This window comes from Procambarus clarkii, chromosome 46, assembly GCF_040958095.1.
Source record: "Procambarus clarkii isolate CNS0578487 chromosome 46, FALCON_Pclarkii_2.0, whole genome shotgun sequence".
Taxonomy (NCBI): Eukaryota; Metazoa; Arthropoda; class Malacostraca; order Decapoda; family Cambaridae; genus Procambarus; species Procambarus clarkii.
The window spans coordinates 20112230-20118229 of NC_091195.1; the positions used below are offsets into that span (position 1 = coordinate 20112230).

At 36.4% G+C, this 6000-nt stretch overlaps 1 protein-coding gene across 7 annotated transcripts in view; it reads right to left on the bottom strand.

Annotated features, from left to right (window-relative positions):
• The window catches only part of Dbp73D (putative ATP-dependent RNA helicase Dbp73D), a 32800-nt gene extending 27343 nt beyond the window's left edge, over positions 1-5457 (bottom strand). For 5 of the 7 annotated variants that reach the window (XM_045762340.2, XM_045762343.2, XM_045762338.2 and 2 more), the window contains exon 1: positions 5202-5457. The gene's annotated coding sequence lies outside the window, so the exon portion shown is untranslated. The remainder of the gene's footprint in view (positions 1-5201) is intronic. The other 2 variants (XM_069301793.1, XM_045762341.2) reach the window with 2 other exon arrangements.
• Positions 5458-6000: the final 543 nt, after the last annotated feature.

Sequence of the window (6000 nt, forward strand, 5' to 3'; positions counted from 1 at the left end):
TTTGCTAATTTCTGTCACCAGTGAATGATGCCTCATGTAAGTAAGGGATCAATACTTTGGTTTATTTTTCTAATAGGCCTACCTGTATTAACAAATATTGTGGCTATCTTCCTTGCTTTTGGATGACACTCTTATACTATCCATTTCTGAAGTCTGGTACAAATGTTTTAGAATTTAGATTTAGAATTTAAATAGATTAGCCTAATTTTCCGTTATTGGAATAATTGTGCTTGCTTTAGCATTTCAATAATATTTTTCCATATTCTGTAGAACTGTCTGCACTCTTTCTGTTAGTGCTGACAATTCTTTATCAACAAGGGAACAGATTTCATGCAGATTTGGTATGATTATGTTGTTATTCTATGCCTGTGGATCTGGATGCTGGGTGTGTGGGTTTGGTGGTGGGGGAAGGAAAGAGAGAGATAAGATTACACTGTACCATGACCATGATAGACCATGATGGACCATGACTATAGACCATGATATTGCCAGGCCTCACTAACTATACAGTATATACCGTAGATCATTTTAAATACCATCACAATTGGCATAATTATTAGATCAAATCTTTTATTTTTTTAATGTTTGCACGTGATTCATTTCTACCACTGTTAAAAATAATTATCAAATTATTGATTATTGTTTATTCAATAAATTAAAAAAAACTATTTTGTGAGCAGAGCTAGGGAATGTAGTCACTGCAATACTTTCTCAAGTTGATACTAATTTTCATTTTGCAAAATTATTTATAAGAAACCAAATTTTTGGAAATGAAGTCATCAGTATAATACAGTATATTGAATATAAAATGAAAACAGATAACCAGTGTCAGGTGGCCGAGATATGCCATATCATGTAAATTACAGTAATGGTAATTTAAAAAACTTCAGAATACTCTATTTTGTATCAGATGGTGTGTTAATGTGTCATAAGAATGTGTAAACTAAATAATAAAACTCTTTATAAATCATATTACTTCAGATTAGGTTATAGATAAATGCATGTAGATACAAGATAAAATGCATATTGTTATCTTTTTGGTGATCCACTATGTTCAACAGACATTTGTGGCATACCTGGAGCATACCCGGAGCATACCTGGAGAGGATTTTGAGAGTTCTTCTACAGGGTAACTTTTTTTTTTTTTTTGCATTCCTGCATGGGTCCTAAGCCTCTGGCAGGCCCACTAAGTGTTGCTTGTTTCTGTTTTATGTGGGCGGAGTACGAGTACAGTATTTATGACTCGTATGGTCGCTTTTGATTTTGTCCCATGTGTTTAACTAACACTGATACCAGTACAGTACTTCAGACATTTTCAATAAAACTAGACCTATGGCGAACAAATCCACAAGTCGTAGCTCGGTCGATAAAGGCAGCATCTGGGATGATCTCGGACGTAGGTTCGAATCCTCGTCATGGCCCTTAAGGATTTGTTCATTTGATGCATCATGCTATTGTAATTTGTGTGTGTAATGAAGTAAGGGCGAAGAGGGAGAATGGCCTATTGACATAGCTCGAGTGCATGGGGGAGTTGTGTAAAACTTTGGTTTGTGTCTCGGAGAGGCTGCAGGATCCAGTAAGTTCAGCAGAACTTCGGTTTCAACTCTTTTGACCACGTTGTAGCTCAGTCGATAAAGGCAGCGTCTGGGATGATCTCAGACGTAGGTTCGAATCCTTGTCACGGCCCTTGTGGATTTGTTCATTTGATGCATCACACTATTGTGATTTCTGTATGTAGTGTAGTGTAGACCTAAGGCCTTTGAATACAGGCCCATGCAACACTAAATGTACCATTTGTTTAGGCATATGGAGGCAATGCACTGCTTGAATTTATTTATAAAACAATATTATTGCCATGCTCGTACATATATAGTCATGTCTTTCTAATTTATCCTGTGCCCATAGATTTGAATCCAACAAACAATCCCTAGCTTAGGTTAAGGTCAATATTGAGAACTCAAAACATTCTAAAGGTAAGCATTTTATATTTTTGAGCATGACCACCTATACAAAACAGAACATAATGACCACGGTAGAATCCACAACTGGCACATCCATTGAAGTTGAATACTGTACTCTACTGTATATGTTATTAACACGGGGGTCCGTGGTCCCAGTCAGATCAACTACACCGTGACTCCAATTTCCCACACTCCCATGTCTGAGAGAGAACGTACTGGATAATTCCTACAACAACCTAGTTTGTTACAATGTCGACCTAACATTTGATCAATATTATTGTTGACAACATTAAAATGGTGGTACTTTATGCAGTGAACCTGCTGTGGTACAGCATGGTGTAATTCCTACACAGTATGCAGGTTAGATATTAGCAATACAGTACTCTACTACACTACAGTATTACTGTATTTACAGTATTAATCTTTTATTAATTAAATTAATAAAAGATTATTCCAATTTAGCTGTCTGTTAAACATCACATTGATGTAAATTACCAAGCAGAATTTTTAGGAATACAATTTCTAAAGAATTACCATATTCAGAATACAAAACAGAATTTAAGGAAGCAAAGGATGCAAAGGATTATACAAAAGGATACATCTTTTGTAAAAAGATTTAATTCATAATTATCCTTCGTGCAATATCATTTACATTATTTACAAAAACTACAATTAATAAAGAACTAATTAATAATCCCTCAATTTCTAATTTCATATCCAAATTAAATCAATATGATAAAAAACATTAGGCTCTGAATGTTATTTTTTTTCAACATCTTCAAGAACAACAGCAAGCAAAATCCTCTATTTTACTTCACATGACCCTGTAATATGGTTTACTTGAAATAAATGACTTATGGTGTGATATGTTTTTTATATTACGATAATTGTCAAGAAATGCTATGCCCGAAACGCTATGCGTACTAGTGACTTTAGGTATTGTATGTACTACCTCTATCTTCAAAATCAAACAATGTTTGTACTGTAACTCTTCAACTATGTATGTACCTTTCCTAAATTATTATTATTATTAAGAAACTCAATTAAGTTGAATTACGTTTGACTAGGCTAGGTCCGGTTAAGTCAGGCAAAATGTTAGCAGCCGACTCGCCACTTCTATTTTATCTCCCTCACAACAAAAAACAAGAATCTCTATTTAAATAGTAAAAAACCCACCATGTAGCTATACACAGTAATCAACCAAAATAAAATAATTATCTACCTTAAATTGGGGGCCACGTCGGCCATCTATGTGTTCTTGCATTTTTTTACCAGCGCATGAACCATTATTAAGATTCAGTTAATCAAAAGTACAAGACAAAATTATTTTCAAAGTAACAGCTTATACAGTATTATTGTTTTATGCTACTTGTAAGGAATATATAACAATAAAATAATGGACACATACCAGATAAATGTACATAAGAACATAAGAACAAAGGCAACTGCAGAAGGCCTATTAGCCCATACGAGGCAGCTCCTATCTATAACCACCCAATCCCACTCATATACTTGTCCAACCCGCACCTGAAACAATCGAGGGACCCCACCTCCACCACGTTACGCGGTAATTGGTTCCACAAATCAACAACCCTGTTACCGAACCAGTATTTACCCAAGTCTTTTCTAAATCTAAATTTATCCAATTATACCCTAATCATGTGTCCCATGATTAGTCTGTTCTGAGCAGCAAACCTATTTTACATGTATATGATCTCAAATTTACTTTAATATTATTTTCCACCCTATGTTGCAACTCAAGAGATCAAATTTAGCAGCCTCCGTGGTGCAGTGGTAAGACACTCGCCTGGCGTTCCACGAGCGCTATGTCATGGGTTCGTATCCTGGCCGGGGAGGATTTACTGGGCGCAAGTCCTTAACAGTAGCCTCTGTTTAACTCAACAGTAAAATGTGTACTTGGATGAAAAAACGATTCTTCGCGGCGGGGATCGTATTCCAGGGACCTGCCCGAAACGCTACGCGTACTAGTGGCTCTACAAGAATGTAACAACTCTTGTATATATCTCAAAAAAAAAAAAAAAAAAAAAAAAATTATATTACGTAAATTAACCCATAACCAACTCTTTTCATTAAAAATAAACTTTAACCACTGAAGCCAAGAAAATTACATCTCCACATTCCAGTCACATGCTAACAGGCAAGGCTAAATAAATGAATTTAGTAGATGCTTACTACCTGTACTGGCAGAATGTGCGTAAATATCAGCGGCAGCAGCTTGCCTGTATCTACATCACTTTCAGATCAAAAATGAAAATGATGATTCTAAGCATATTTATTCCACCAACTAGGTAGTAAACCCATGGAATCACCTACCCGCTGAATCCATAGTGGCTAAGACAATACTTCTGTTTAAAATTCAGCTAGAAAAAAATTCTTAGGAACAATGGTGGGACTTTTATTTATTCATTTATCAACTGTGCCAGGGGTCAGGCAGACAAGAGTGTATTCATACACATTACGCTTATATCGAGGTCAAATTACCGACGTCACTCAGGATACAACCCCACAAGAAGCTGACTAACTCCTGAGCAGGCGATGAGTCACAATAACGTGGCTAAAGTATATTGACCAGATCACACTAGAAGGTGAAGGGACGACGACATTTCGGTCCGTCCTGGACCATTCTCAAGTCGACTTGAGAATGGTCCAGGACGGACCGAAACGTCGTCGTCCCTTCACCTTCTAGTGTGATCTGGTCAACAACTGACTAACTCCTGAGTACCTACTTACTGCTAGGAATAAGGTGAATGGAAATGTGCCCAACCATTTCTGTCCCACCCGGGATTCAAACCCAGAATTCTCGACTGCAAGTCCAGAACGAACCCAACTGTACTAGCTGGTGGTTGACAAACCACCAGCTTCCTGTCCCTGTCAAGGCTGCTAAAAAAAAATAGCAGCCCTCAAGGTAAACACTGTTCAGTGTGCTTATTACTTTCGTAGGTTTACCACCAACCTATTTGGATATCAACACGTGTGTATTGAACTATATACATAATGAAAATGTTATAACAAAATGTAAACTATACATATAACCAGAAAACATGGCAAAATACAAAGTGATACCTCGTACAGCAATGACAACTATCAGGTTCTAGTTACTACCGCAACAAAAAGTTACCTAAACGACAAATAACCTTTAATATTACCCAAGCAATTCTCATCGCCCTTTAACAGCCTGGCCCAAGTGAGTACTGCCCAAGGAACAAAAAATTAACATACCGTTAACACACTAAGATCACCGCCCGGTCCTCTATGCTAGCTGTTGACACAAGACCACATCTACTGAGGTCTGAGCAACACTACACACATACACTATGATCTACCGCCAGTATTGTAACTAGAGGCAGTGTACAGTACACTCTACACCTGCAGTAGGGCACACAGGGGTCAGAGTGCCACCTGTTATGGGGTCATGGAAGGACACCAGAGGCCAAAGCGTCAACATTCACGTGGGTGTTGTTTTAGGTTTCAGGCAGCAAGTAATCCGCCAAGTTATCTCAAAACCGGTAAATATGTACAGTCTACAAATGTAAAAATATGTCAATATAAACATCAAACTATGTTTGATGTTTATATAAAAACATAAATATATATAAAACATAAATATATATAAAAACATAAATATATATAAATACAGTACTAACATATTCTATATGTAATTGTTAAAGCTTCATTAACTTATATGGAAACAAATTCAATTTGATTTCTCCATAAAATTCATGAAATAAAAATAATGTAAAACGTAAAAATATGGTATAAATTTTAGACATTTACACATATGAGGACTTCGTTAATAAAATAACAAAATGCTATGATAAATGTGGGGGGGGGGGGGAATCCCAATGCCAAAGAACTTTAAATTGGTTTTATATCATTTCCATTTATCAGGGACGGTAAACCGATTCACGAAGCAGTTACGCAAGAACTTACGAACGTGTACATCTTTCCTCAATCTTCGACGGCTTTGGTTACATTTATTAAACAGTTTACAAGCATGAAAACTTCTCAATAATCTGTT